This window comes from Salvia hispanica, chromosome 4 (genome assembly GCF_029641045.1).
Source record: "Salvia hispanica isolate PSC_SH4W2 chromosome 4, Shi_PSC_v1, whole genome shotgun sequence".
Lineage (NCBI taxonomy): Eukaryota > Viridiplantae > Streptophyta > Magnoliopsida > Lamiales > Lamiaceae > Salvia > Salvia hispanica.
The window spans coordinates 14,794,529-14,810,000 of record NC_142695.1 but is presented as its reverse complement, the minus strand read 5'-3'; the positions used below and the strand labels follow the sequence as shown (position 1 = coordinate 14,810,000).

Genomic DNA, 15,472 nt, shown 5'->3' with positions numbered 1-15,472 from the left:
GAAAGGGCAAACGTGTAGTGATTTTTACTGCTAACAGGGAGAATAGTGATTCTAATATTACCCATACTAATATGCCCGATGAAATAGACGAAGTGGCTTTGATACGTTATTCACAACAATCAGACTTTCGGCGGGGTATAATCAAAGGTTCTATGCGAGCTCAAAGGCGTAAAATAGTTATTTCAGAGTTGTTTCAAGCAAATGTGCACTCCTTCCTTTTTTTTGAAAGACTACAAAAATTCCCTGTTTTTTCTTTTGATATCTCCGCATTGATTAGACTTTTTTTTCAAAATTGGGTGGGTAAGGGAAAAGCATTCAACATAGTAGAGTATGCAAAAGAACAAACAAAAAGAGAAGAAAAAAAAGAAAAGAACAAAAGAAAAGAAAAAGTGCGAATAGAGATAGCAGAGGCCTGGGATAGCATTCCACTTGCGCAAGTAGTAAGAGGTTGTATGTGACTAACTCAATCTATTTTTAGAAAAAGTATTCTATTACCTTTATTAATAATTACAAAAAATATTGGCCGTATACTCCTATTCGAACTTCCTGAATGGGCTGAGGATTTCCAGGAATGGAATAGAGAGATACATCTTAAATGTACCTATAATGGTGTTCCATTATCCGAAACAGAATTTCCCAAAAATTGGTTGACAGATGGTATTCAGATAAAAATATTGTTTACTTTCTGTCTGAAACCTTGGCACAAATCCAAACTACAACCCTCTCAGAAAGATCTAATAGAAAATAAAAAAGAAAAAGATGATTTTTGTTTTTTAACAATTTGGGGAATGGAAGCGGAACTTCCTTTTGGTCCGCCCCGAAAACGTCCTTCTTTTTTTAAACCAATTTTTAAGGAATTAAAAAAAAAATTGCAAAATTTAAAAAGAAGTATTTTCTAGTTCTAACATTTTTCAAAGAAAAAACAAAATTACTTCAAAAGGTTTCAAAAGAAATCAAAAAATGGTTTATCGGAAGTATTTTTTTTCTAAAAACAATAATAAAAGAACTTTCAAAAGTAAATCCAATTCTATTGTTTAGATTAAGAGAAGTAGAAGTATATAAATTGAAAGAACTTAAAGAAGAAAAAGATTCCGTGAGAAGCAATGAGATGATTCACAAATCATTTAGTCAAATTGCATTTTCGAGTTGGACAAATTCTCGATTGACAGAAAAAAAAAATGAAAGATCTCACCGATAGAACAAGTACAATCCGAAATCAAATAGAAAGAATCTCAAAAGAGAAAAAAAAAGTAACTACAAGAATAAAAAACCTTAGTCCTAACAAAACAAGTTATAATGCTAAAAGATTTGCAAAATGGCAAATATTAAAAAGAAGAAATCCTCGATTAGTCCGTAAATTACCCTCCCTTAAAAATTTTCATTGAAAAAATCTATACAGATATATTTGTATCTATCGTTAATATTCCCAGAATAAATACAGAACTTTTTCTTAAATTAACAAAAAAATTTATTGATAAGAATAATCAAAGAAAACAAGCAAAAATTAATTAAAAAAAAAGAAAACTTCAATTTCGCTTATTTCGGCTTACTTGATAAAATCAGTAATATTAAAGAAAATTCACGTATTTTTTATGACTTATCCTACATGTCACAAACATATGTATTTTACAAATTATCACAAATCCAAATTAGTAACTCGGTAAGATCTGTTGTTCAATATCAAAGAATAAACCCTTTTCTTAAGTCTAAAATAAAGGATTCTTTTGAAAGACAAGGAATGGTTCATTCGGAATTAGCAAATAAGAAACTTCCGGGCTATGAAACAAATCAATGGAAAAACTGGTTAAAAGGGCATTTTCAGTACCATTTATCTCAGATCAGATGGTCTAAATTAATACCAGAAAAATGGCAAAATAGAGTTCGCCAGCGTTGTATAGACAAAAAGACAAATTTAAGCAAACAGCATTCATATGAAAAAGACCTATTAGTTGGTTCCAAAAAGCAATCTAAAGTATATTTATTATATACTGAAAAAGATAATTTTCGAAAATACTATAGATATAATCTTTTATCATATAAATTTATTAATTATAAAAATAAAACGGAATGCTTTTTTTATAGACCTCCCTTTCAAGGAATCAAGAAATTTCTTATACTTCTAACAGGTCGAAAAAATACTTTTTTGATATACGGAGGAACATCCCTATTCCAAATGATCTAGGGCAGGTTGATATTCCATATATGGAAAAACCAGCTGATAGAAAATATTTTGATTGGAAAATTTTCAATTTTTATCTTAGACAAAAAGTCGATATTGAGACCTGGATCCTAATTGATACCAATAGGTATCAAAATGCGAACATTCGTACTAACAACTCTCCAATAATTTCTAAAAAAAATATTTTATATCTTATAATTCCAGAAACCAATTCACAAAATCTACACAAAAGATTTTTTGATTGGATGGGAATGGATGAAAAAAGGCTAAAGCGTTCTATATCGAATCTGGAATTTTGGCTCTTCCCAGAATTTGTGTTACTTTATAAGGCATATAAAATGAAACCTTGGTTTATACCAAGCAAATTACTTCTTTTAAATTTAAATAGTAGTAAAAATATTAATGAAAATAAAAGGATAAATTTGTTGATAGCATCGAAATGAAGAACAAAAAGAACCCATAAGCCAAGGAGATCGCGAATCCGTTTTCTCACAACAAAAAGATATTGAAGAAAATTATGCAAGCTCGGACATGAAAAAAGCGAAAAAGAAAAAAACAATACAAAAGCAATACAGAAGCAGAACTAGATTTCTTCCTGAAACATTATTTGCTTTTTCAATTAAGATGGGACGCAACTTTGAATCAAAGAATGATCAATAATATCAAGATCTATTGTCTCCTGCTTAGACTGATAGATCCAAGAAAAATTACTATATCCTCGATTCAAAAGAGAGCAATGAGTTTGGATATAATGTTGATTCAAAAGAATTTGACTCTCCCAGAATTGATGAAGAAAGGAGTATTGATTGTAGAACCACTTCGTCTGTCTGGCAAAAAAGACGGACAATTCATTATGTACCAAACCATAGGTATTTCGCTGCTTCATAAGAGTAAGCATCAAATTAATCAAAAATATCAAGAGCAAAGATATGTTTCTAAGAAAAATTTGGATGAAACTATTTTACCACATCAAAGAATAACCAAAAATAGAGACAAAAAGCATTTTAATTTACTTGTTCCGGAAAATGTTTTATCGTTTAAACGTCGTAGAAAAGTGAGAATTCTAATTTGTTTCAATTCAAAGAATATAAATTATATAGATAGAAATATAGTATTTTGGAATGAAACGAACGTAACAAACAGCAGCCAAGTTTCACATGAAAATAACCATCTTGATAGAGATAAAAATAAATTAATGAAATTAAAGCTCTTTCTTTGGCCTAATTATCGATTAGAAGATTTAGCTTGTATGAATCGTTATTGGTTTGATACCAATAATGGCAGTCGTTTCAGTATGTTAAGGATACATCTGTATCCGCGATTGAAATTTTGTGAATAATACATTTTTCTATATATCCTAGATTCTATTTCTATATACCCTAGAATAGAAAATAGAATTTCTAGGGTATATCAAAGTAAACACATATACAGACCATCCGCTTTTATTGTCTCACATCTCGTCCTAGTATCCAATATGAAATTACTTTGAATAATATCTCAATTAGATCTCGAAATGAATTAACAGAAACTTATGAATTTTAGGTCTAAATTCTTCCATGTGAAAATGTACCAATTGTTTTCTATTCCTATCTAAATAGAATTTCAAATTCAATTGATTGGTTTGAATTCAGAAATTAGGAGTTTCTTACATTAAATTAATAGCATTATTATTACTGATCGGTAAAATCCATATCTGTACAAGGAAAAAGGAGCATTTTTTATGGTAAAAAAATCCGTAATTTCGATTATTTCTCAAAAAGAAAACGAAGAAAATAGAGGGTCTGTTGAATTTCAAGTATTCAGTTTCACCACTAAGATAAGGAGACTTACTTCACATTTGGAATTGCACAAAAAAGATTTTTCATCTCAGAGAGGTTTGCGCAAAATTTTGGGAAAACGTCAACGGCTACTAGCCTATTTGTCAAAAAGAAGTAGAGGACGCTATAAAGAATTAATTGATGAGTTGGATATTCGAGAAATAAAAACACGTTAATTTGAAGTATGATACTTTTTGATGAGCTTAGTCATTTAAATGGGAATGAACTTCTATTTACTTTCAGAAATGCATGGAAGACTGACTCGGTAAAAACTTATGATTACACCAATTCCAAGAAACGACCTTATGATAGTGAATATGGGGCCTCACCACCCATCAATGCATGGTGTTCTTCGACTGATCGTTACTCTCGACGGTGAAGATGTTATTGACTGTGAACCTATATTAGGTTATTTACATAGAAGAATGGAGAAAATTGCGGAAAATCGAACAATTATACAATATTTGCCTTATGTAACACGTTGGGATTATTTAGTGATAGGCTAGTTTTCGTCACTCGGATTTGATCGCTTTTCGCACTTATTAGTTGAATATTTGCATGAAAAAGATATTTTTTGGCAGGGAATGGATCATTAAGTTTGGAAGCTGCTTAATGAAGACATCAAGAGGAAAACATGCAAAAAAGAGGGCAAAATGACAAGGAATAGAAGAAAGTGGAGAAAGAAGGCAAAGAAGACCCAAACTGCCCAAGCTGTTGGACTGGCCAGTTTGAACCTGGCGGGAAAATGACTAAAGCCACTTCCGCACACTTATCAAGGACAACTCTCACTTGCTACACACGCCCATATCTGCCCTTGGAGAGTAAAAAAAGAAGGAGAATATCTTTTATTGGATATATGTATTAAAAAGACTTAGTCACCAACCACCATAATCTATCATTTTAGTTTAGCTTTAGTTTAGTTAACTTTCTCTCTCTAGGAAACTTTCTCTCTTCCTTAAGAAGAGAGATTTCAACTTCAAGGCTGCGAAGATCATTGTTCATCATGGGTTGAAGTAGTAGTAGTTTAGTAGTAGTGTTTATTTCTCTAGTTGCTTGTTATAACTTTGGTGTACTTTTACACCTTTCTCACTCTTAATTATTGTTGGACTTGTTTTAAAAGCTTATTTCAAGTAGTAATTTCTCTAAGTGTTTGTGTATTTAATGTGCTTTAAAGTTTAGCTCTTGTTAATTTCCGGTTTTAGCTTGTTGTTTAGTTCTAGTGTTGCTTATGTTCTTGTTTTGTTAAAAATCCTTTCAAGCTTTTAAAATCAGTTTCTCAAGTTAGTTTGTTTGTAGTTAAAAACGTGGAGAGAGAGTTGGAAAAGTTTCAAAAAAATCAGCCATGGTTATTGTGTGTTTTCGGTGCCTTGTCGGGTGTCATTTTCGTATGATTTGGCATGAGTTTGATGAGCTCGGTTCTTGAGTTCTTTTCCACCATGTTTAAGTGTTCTTAAGCTTTCTTTATCTTCTTCAATGAGTCTTTATGTTTCAGCTTTTAGTTTGGTGTTTTCAATGCATGTTTAGGTAGTTTAATTGTTGATCTTGTGTTTCTCTAGCATTTTTAATTATGTAGCAGCCATCTACTCTCTTTCTCCTCCTTAATTTATGTGCCTTATGATGTAGAATTAGGAGATAAATCAGCTTTTAGAAGTTAAATGAAAGGACCATTAGTTGTAGGCTTTTATCCATTGGTTTTACACCTTGGGTAATAAGGTTTAGGAGACAACAAGTACATGCTTTCTTTTCACTTTTGGCAGCCCTTTTAGCTTAGTTAATTTCTGCACTCAACCTTCAATTTACATGTGATTTAGTTTACCTTTTAGGAGTTAATTAATCTAGCCACTTTTAAGGGTCACAATCCTAGTTTTCTAGCTTTCATTTAGGAGCCAACACTTAGTTTATTTTCCTTAGCTTTTAACTTAGTCTCTTTTTATTTCTAATCTTAGGAATGCTCATGCAAGTTCTGCTCTGTTTTATTTCCAAAATAGATCTAATTTTCGCCACAGCTAAGTTGCCCAGTTTATCAGATTGCCCAGTCTGCGTTCCAGTTTAATTGCTTTCTTCTTATTGTATTTTATTTGCATGTTTAGTTCCCAACTTAGCTTAGGTGTTATTTATATTTTGTAGTTCAGTTCCCACCCCCAATTTCAAGCGTGGCGGCATCGCCAAAACCTTTCTAAGTGTGGAAATACATAACGGATGCTACCGTTCCTCGTGGGTTCGACACCCTAACTTACCATATACTAATTAATAGTATTTTGGAAAGTGGGAACTTATAAATCTTGTTGAATAGGAAGGGACACGTGCCTACGACACGCGTGCGGAATCCCGACCTCTCAAATGGCGCCGTTGCCGGGGAACGGTGTTGTTGTCTTGTTATGTATTCCTACACTTATTGTATATAGTTTTTGACTTGTTTTTTTTTTGTTGTTGTTTTTTTCTCTTTTATTTTTAGGTTATGAGCAAGTCCTCTTCTCCAAGTTTGTTGTTCGATATTGTAGTTAAGTAGACACCGAAGAGGCTACGCAAGGAAGCTCGCTTGAGAGAACAAGTGGGTATTGGTTTCTCTGTCCTGGGCAGTTCATATAACTGCCAAGTTCAACATACTGCCCAGCTTGTCTAGTCAGAGAGTTTGGAGAAAACTGATGAGGAAATCAATTCAAGAGCCAATGACGAGAGTGGTGTGCCATTAAAGTGCAACATGGATCATTTCACAGATCCATACAATCTTGGATGGCATGATCATTCCAATTTTGTATGGACCGATCCGAATCAACAATATCAAGGTCCACCACCACAAGTAAATTACCAAGCTTTCCATGGATCAGATGTTAATCATGTTTATTGGTCTCCCGATCCAAGTGGATTCCCTCCGTGTTTTCAGCCACAAGAACTTAGCCAATATCAATCAAATCATCCGCCAATGCCACCAAAGTGCTTAGAAGAAATGATGGAGGATCTAATCACATCCCAACAACTCATGCAAAACAATTTGCAAGCCAATTACAATGTAGTGCATGAGATGCATGACGAACAATATGAGCAAATGATTAGTCTTGATCATCTTGCACGCCAAATGACACAATTGGCGACTTCCATCAATAATATGCGCGGGAATGATGGAGGAATTCTGGCTCAAGTGCAACAACCAAGGAAGGAGACCTTTAATCAGATTCTCTTTAGGTCCGGGAAAGAGTTGAAAGCTTCATTCGACAATGACTCAAACAGAGGACCCGGGGAAACATTGGAACATGGGCCCAGATTGCCCAGTGCAACACACTGCCCAAGTCAGGTGACTCCTTGGTTTGAAGATGAAGAGGATAGCGATGAGGAGATTGAAGAGCACATCATCATTCCACCCGGACCTACACTCATGCCTTTGAGACCAGAAGCGACCATCATGAAAGGGTGCAACCAATTGGAGCATGCAAAGTCTACCAGCAAGCTGCCCGATCCAGGTGAACTGCCCAGTCTGAGCGTAAAGGAGGAATTGGTGCCGTAAGAAGTTTGGTCACCAAAATTGGAGTTGAAGCTGCTGCCCACCAACCTCAAGCATGTCTTTGTTGGGGAAAGTGACATTCTCCCTGTTATCATCGATAGTGATATGGAAAATGGCCAAGGTGAGAAGTTGATCAAAGAGTTGAAGAGTCCCAACTTTCTTGAAGCCGAGTTTTTGCAAGATATGTATCCATTACCCTCCATTGACGAAAAATTTGAGCTTGAAGAACTTAGTGAATGCAAGTTGTTCAGCACTCAAGGGCTTAGTGATGAGGAGATAGAAGTTGAAATCATGACTTGGTGCAAGAAGAGGGATCACACAAACCCGCCTGAGAGATGTAAGCTGCCCAACCCTATGGAAGTACCGAGTCAGAATGAGCTGCCCAACACGAGAGAAAAAGAAGAGTTGCTACCATTGGAGATTCATTCACCTAAATTGGAGTCGAGTGCATTGCCTTCCGACCTCAAATATTTGGAAAAGAATGAGACTATTTCCATGATGTGCCTAGACAAAACTCAAGAAAATGAGTTGATCAAAGCTTTGAAGAGGTATAAGGAGGTGACTGGTTGGACTTCGGCCGACGATATCATGAGTATGAGCCCCGATGGTTGCATGTTTTACATGAGTTCAGAGAAGGGCTCCAAACTCTACAGAGATCCTAATAGGAAGTTGAATGCTTCTACTTGGAAGGATTGGAATGCAAGATTCGACGATGCATATCCAAAGGAACACTCGTGTGCTGCCCAGTTTGTTGAACAGGGCAGTCTGGATGTCACAGTGGGTAAAGTAGTTGAAGCCGAAGGAGCCGTAGCACCCGAGCATGGGATCAAAATCCAAGGAGGCAGCTGCACTAGCTCCGCCACCCGCTGCCACAACAGCCCGTTCCCCTCGCTTTATGCGGGGGAGGTGATTTCTATCCAACCCTCTCTTTTATTTGTTGTATATATGTGTTTTGTGTGTGATGTATGTGTTTACTTTGAAGTTTTTGTAATTGTGGCCTTGTCGGCCTTCGTGTTTGTTATGTGTTGTTAGTAATCTTTCTCTAAACACTTGGTCTACTTGCTCTCGAGCAAGCAATGCCCAAGTGTGAGGAGGTGGGATTCTTGTGTGTCTTTCTTGGTTTTCTAAGTTTTATGTGATGTGTTTCCTTTTCTAACATTTTAACCAAACTTGCTTGAGGGCAAGCAAGGTCTAAGTGTGAGGAGGGGGTTTGTTTTGTTGTTTGGTCGTGTTGTATTGTACCGTTTTTGTAAAGTGCGTGTTTTATCTTTTTCCCAAGCCTTGATGCATGATTTGGTAATGACCCCCCTATTGAATCGTAGCAAATAAAAGAAAAAAAAATTGACTTGTTGAATCGTATAAAAAAATGACTTGCTTTGTTTTGAAAAATTTATTCAAGAACTTGCGGTTTTGATTGAATGAAGTTGAGTACGATGGAAATGTGAAGCACTATCACTTGCATAAAAACCCACAAATGGTAAGGTTCAAAGCCTCAAAGTAGAACACTTTCTACATATTTTCGAGCGTGGAATGACATTGCATTGCATGATAGTTGATATCGCTTGGTCACTATGGCATAGATAGAGGGCACTAGGAAAAGCCAAATTGAGCCTTATTCTTTGTGATTACATCAACCGAAAAGAGCTACCCCTAGTTGCCACTTTGAAACCTTGAGCCTACATTTCTTTCTAAGTTAGAAAATGGTTTCCCTCTTGTGCAAAATAAATGTTCTTAATTGCTCCTACATGATCACCAACTTTTGGAAAAGAGATAGCATTTGTAAATATCCAAACAAATCTGCCTCCCCGCACCAAAAAAAAGAAAAAACAGTGACTGTTATGAAAAGAAAAAAAAAAGAAGAAAAAAAGAAGGAAAAAGAAAAGGAAAAAAAAGAAAGAAAAAAACAGAAGGAAGCAAAACAAAGATAAAATGGAAATGACAAAGGAAAGAGTGGGAAGGTAGATCAAAGAAAAAGAAGAGGAAGAGGAAGAGGAAAAAAGAAAAAAGAAGAAGAAGAAAGTTAAATGCATCTCTAACTTTTGGTTTGATTGTGGGTGATTGTGTTTGGAGTTTCTAAGTACCCCTTTGGAGAATAAGCACAAGTTTTTGTTGTACTACACTCACTAGCTTAGGACCCCTAGGATCTAACCGACAATATTTAAATGGTCCAGAGCCCCATTACATCCCGTGCAAGACCCTCTTGAGCTACATGTGATAAAGTGATATCTCCTTGATTGCATTTTCATCATTATTATCGAGAGAATTGTCCTTACAGTTTGAGAGGGTAAGGGAGTGAATCTTTTGCTTGTGATATGTGCTTAACTATCTTGATGAGACCGACGGTTGAAACCACATTGTTCGATGAAGAAAAATATGTTTTTAAAATTTTGTTTTAAAAATCTGTTTTGAGCTTGGTTCTTGGGGTATCATTACGCTTTTCAGACAACTTGCTTGGTATGTCTTTCTTGTGTATCTTGAGTCGTTGTGTGTGTTTGTGCTTAGTAAATGTCTATGTGTAGTATTGTGTTTTAGTTAGTGAGTGTGTGTGTCTAGAAAGTAGAGGAGAGTGACTTAAACTAGCAATTGAGTGAAAAGTCTAACCACATACTTGGGACAAGTATGATCGGGACAAGTATGATCCAAGTGTGAGGATGTTTGATAGGCTAGTTTTCGTCACTCGGATTTGATCGCTTTTCGCACTTATTAGTTGAATATTTGCATGAAAAAGATATTTTTTGGCAGGGAATGGATCATTAAGTTTGGAAGCTGCTTAATGAAGACATCAAGAGGAAAACATGCAAAAAAGAGGGCAAAATGACAAGAAATAGAAGAAAGTGGAGAAAGAAGGCAAAGAAGACCCAAACTGCCCAAGCTGTTGGACTGGCCAGTTTGAACCTGGCGGGAAAATGACTAAAGCCACTTCCACACACTTATCAAGGACAACTCTCACTTGCTACACAAGCTCATATCTGCCCTTGGAGAGTAAAAAAAGAAGGAGAATATCTTTTATTGGATATATGTATTAAAAAGACTTAGTCACCAACCACCATAATCTATCATTTTAGTTTAGCTTTAGTTTAGTTAACTTTCTCTCTCTAGGAAACTTTCTCTCTTCCTTAAGAAGAGAGATTTCAACTTCAAGGCTGTGAAGATCATTGTTCATCATGGGTTGAAGTAGTAGTGGTTTAGTAGTAGTGTTTATTTCTCTAGTTGCTTGTTAGACATGGCCAAACCAAACCGGACCGCCGGTTTCTAACCGCCGGTTCGGAACCGGACGACGGTTCCGGTTCGAAATCCGGTTACATGGTTTTTACGGTTCGGTTACGGTTCAAGAAATATGCAACCGCAACCGGCGGTTAACCGCCGGTTCGGAACCGCCGGTTAACCGGTTAACCGCCGGTTAACCGGAAAAAGTAGTCGTTCGCCGATAGGTTCGTAGGGTTGCAGGGGGTAGGTCTGAAAAAGCACGGTTAACCGCCGGTTTGTGTCGGAAACCGGCGGTTTGTGTCAGAAAACCGGCGGTTCCTGACACAAAACCGCCGGTTCCCGCCGGTTCAGGCGTAGGGTCTGAAAAGGTGTCGGAAACCGCCGGTTTCTGACCGAAAACCGGCGGTTTCCGACCGTTTCAAATTTTGAATTTCAAATTTTTCTTTTTTTTTAATATCAGATTTTCCCCCCATTTTTATCTATAAATACCCCCTTCTTCATCACTTCTACTCACCCCATTCTTGTGTTAACAAGGATTTCTCTCTCAATCTCCAATTCTCTATTCTCTACCTCATTCTCTCAATTTGCTCTCTACTTGTTTACTTAAGTTGTTCATCAATTTTCATAATTTGCACTTCATATTAGTTACAACTTACAACTTGTTCAACTACATTACTATAAAAAAAAATATGTCTTCTTCTCGTGGTGGTGGTGACCGTGATCGACGGGGCAAAGGAATTGCAGAAGATCAATCTACCCGTCCGAGAAAATCACGACGACCTACTCGTCGAAAAATTTTGGAGGAGGTTTCCCATGCTGAGGCTGTTCGCTTACAAGTAAGTTATAAAATATTTTGCATATTATTTTTTTTATACATAAAGTCATAACTTAATAAGTTTGAGTTCATGATTTTTCTATGTTCATCATCTTCTAAATTCTAATTCGTACATACTACGTATACTATTTGTAGATGGAAGAAGATCGTCGTGTAGCTGCAGCCATTGCACTATCCCAATTGGGTGGTCATGGCGCGGTTGGCGCCGAATCCGATGCTGATAATTACATCTCGGTCGATGATTACGATATTGATGATGTTAATGTTAATCTGAACGATGATAATGATGACAGTGACGGTGGTGACCACGTAGATGAGGAAATGCCCCCCCCTTCACAAGACGGCCGCGGAGAAAAAACTAAATATAAATCTGATATATTTGTGAAACATTTCAAAAAGGTCCCAATAGTTTCTTCCGCTAATGAAGTGCCGGTATTTTTTATGGCATATTGTAACTACTGCACCAAAAAATACAAATTCAAGAAGTCCGGGGGATATGGCTCTCTCATCCGTCACATGACGACAATTCATCCCGAACTATATGGACATAGTGCTAGCCAAACCCAACTCAACTTCCAAAGTGCGAGTGCCCATGGCTCCGCCTCCGGTTTGTCTCAAACAGGTACGCCGTCCTCTGCTCTTTTAAGATATGATCATAAGCATACTACTGATGTTATGGCTAAATTTGCTGCCATGCATCATCTTCCTTTTAATGTTTATGATAATCAAGATTACGAAGATTCGATGAAAGAGTGTTATAATTTGAACTCAAAAAGACTACCTAGAACTAGTATTCAACGATCTACCAAAAATCAATATAATGAAATGAAAAAAGATTTATCACGATATTTGAGTAACTTGGGACACAAAGTGAATATTTGCTCTGATGTATAGACTGACGCTTTCCAAAAGCATGCATACATGGGAATTACGGTTCACTTTATGGACAATAGTTGGTCTTTGAACAAACGTTTAATTGCTTTTAGAGATTTTCCTACACCACACACTGCAAATGCAATTGCTTATTTAATTATTCAAGTTTTGAATGAATATCAATTATGCAACAAGGTGTTTTCTATTGCTTTTGATAATGCAACTGCTAATACTGCAAGTATTAGCGACTTGATTGATGCGTGCTCTCCGATTATCGATGGTAAGTATTTTCATCAAAGATGTGTATGTTATATTTTGAACTTATGTGTACAAGATGCGCTTTCTTTATGGCAAAAGCATGTTGATCCTATTAGAAATGCAGTTAGAGCGATCCATTTCAAGCTTGGCAAGGCTTGGAAAAAATATTGCCGTAACAGGAACATCAGGTATACAACTTTTATAATGGATGTGTCTACTAGATGGAACTCTACATATGATTGCCTCAATTCTACTTTGGAGCATAGAGATGCTTTGTGCGATTTTTTAGAACTAATCCCTATGGTGATATAGTTCTTACGCCTAATTGTTGGGACCAAAGCATGAGTTTATGTCAATTGTTCAAAGCTTTCAAAAGTGCTACCGTTGAATTATCGGGTGTTTACTATTGCACATCTGTTCGTGTGTTAGAGCATTGCATGTATATAGCACTTGGTTTTAAAACATGCATGAAAAATGCTAGATCTCGTGAGTTAATGTGTGTTTTATTTTATATGATTGAAAAATGGTTGAAGTATTTTAGTGAAATTCCAACTGTGTTTTTAATTGCTAAGTGCTTGGATCCGAAATGGAAATTAGCTGGCACAACTAAGATCTTAGATTTCTATTATCAAAATTTGCGTTCTATTGATCTTAGTCCACTTCAAAATTTGCCTTTTGATGATAATGAAACCTCGAGAGTTTTTGAACTAACCATTCCTGATAGATCACTTGTTCAAGCTCAATTTGAAAGTAGTTTGCGTACTCTCTTTGCCGAATATGAAGAAAGGTATAACCGTACCCACCAAATTCATCCACGTACACAACATGCTCCTCAACCGCAGCAATACGGCGGTTTTGGTTTTGCTTATGATGACCCTGATGCTCAATCACAATTAGCCGACTTATACGGCTACGGCACAAGCTCAAGTTCAAGGTCCACCTCAATGGGATCGGTAAGCGAGTTAGATTTTTATTTGGAAGCACGCCACCATACTTTTAGTGATGCAGGTCCTACACCCGCCCAAATCGACGTCCTAGAGTGGTGGGGAACACACGAGAAAGATTATCCCATACTTGCGTCAATGGCTAAGGAGATCTTTGCAGTCCCGGCTTCCACTGTAGCCGTCGAGTCCGCTTTCAGTGTTGGAGCATGTGTCTTGGACGTGAGAAGAAGCAAACTCTCCGCGAGAAATATGGAAGCCGTGATGTTACTTGATGATTGGGGAAAAGCTGCAAGGAGAGCGCAAGAACCAGATTGGGATGCTCGTGAAGAGAGTGAGGAAACCTTCACCGACACCAAGGATGAAGGTGGAGAATGAAGGCCAACCGTCGTCAACCGCCAACCAACAAGGTAAGCAAGGTAAGAGAACTACGTGGACTTTGATTCCTCAATGCAATTGAGCATTAAGGATACGTAGGCACCTCAACTTAAATTTTAAATTTAAGTTGAGCTCAAGTCCTTTTCCTTTTATTTCTTTTTTTTTTTTCTAATTGTTTCAACTTTACTTTTAATATGTTTTTTGTAAATTATAATTTTGTATTTAAATTTTAAATTCAAGTGTATAGTTGTAGTATTGTTGTATTTTGTAACTTGTAATTGTAATTGTAATATTGTATTGTAGAAATTTACATTCAAAGTTTCAAATCAATAAAAATGCAATTCTTTATCGTTATCGATTCTCTTTGGATTTTACTATAGAATTTCAATAAAAGTTATAACTCTAAGATTTAATAACTCTAAAATTTAAAAAAAAAAAAAAAAAAAAAAATGAACCGGAACCGAACCGGAACCGGCCCGGAACCGGCGGTAACCGGCGATTAAACCGGAACCGGATAACCGGTATCCGGGCCGGTTACGGTTCACGATCTCGCCGAACCGGAACCGGCGGTTTTCGAACCGTGGCCACCTCTATTGCTTCTTATAACTTTGGTGTACTTTTACACCTTTCTCACTCTTAATTATTGTTGGACTTGTTTTAAAAGCTTATTTCAAGTAGTAATTTCTCTAAGTGTTTGTGTATTTAATGTGCTTTAAAGTTTAGCTCTTGTTAATTTCCGGTTTTAGCTTGTTGTTTAGTTCTAGTGTTGCTTATGTTCTTGTTTTGTTAAAAATCCTTTCAAGCTTTTAAAATCAGTTTCTCAAGTTAGTTTGTTTGTAGTTAAAAACGTGGAGAGAGAGTTGGAAAAGTTTCAAAAAAATCAGCCATGGTTATTGTGTGTTTTCGGTGCCTTGTCGGGTGTCATTTTCGTATGATTTGGCATGAGTTTGATGAGCTCGGTTCTTGAGTTCTTTTCCACCATGTTTAAATGTTCTTAAGCTTTCTTTATCTTCTTCAATGAGTCTTTATGTTTCAGCTTTTAGTTTGGTGTTTTCAATGCATGTTTAGGTAGTTTAATTGTTGATCTTGTGTTTCTCTAGCATTTTTAATTATGTAGCGGCCATCTACTCTCTTTCTCCTCCTTAATTTATGTGCCTTATGATGTAGAATTAGGAGATAAATCAGCTTTTAGAAGTTAAGTGAAAGGACCATTAGTTGTAGGCTTTTATCCATTGGTTTTACACCTTGGGTAATAAGGTTTAGGAGACAACAAGTACATGCTTTCTTTTCACTTTTGACAGCCCTTTTAGCTTAGTTAATTTCTGCACTCAACCTTCAATTTACATGTGATTTAGTTTACCTGTTAGGAGTTAATTAATCTAGTCACTTTTAAGGGTCACAATCCTAGTTTTCTAGCTTTCATTTAGGAGCCAACACTTAGTTTATTTTCCTTAGCTTTTAACTTAGTCTCTTTTTATTTCTAAT

At 36.2% G+C, this 15,472-nt stretch overlaps 1 pseudogene; it reads left to right on the top strand.

The window, feature by feature from the left end:
• Positions 1–6,560: 6,560 nt before the first annotated feature.
• LOC148927323 (uncharacterized) lies at positions 6,561–8,649 on the top strand (annotated as a pseudogene).
• The last annotated feature ends 6,823 nt before the right edge of the window (positions 8,650–15,472 follow it).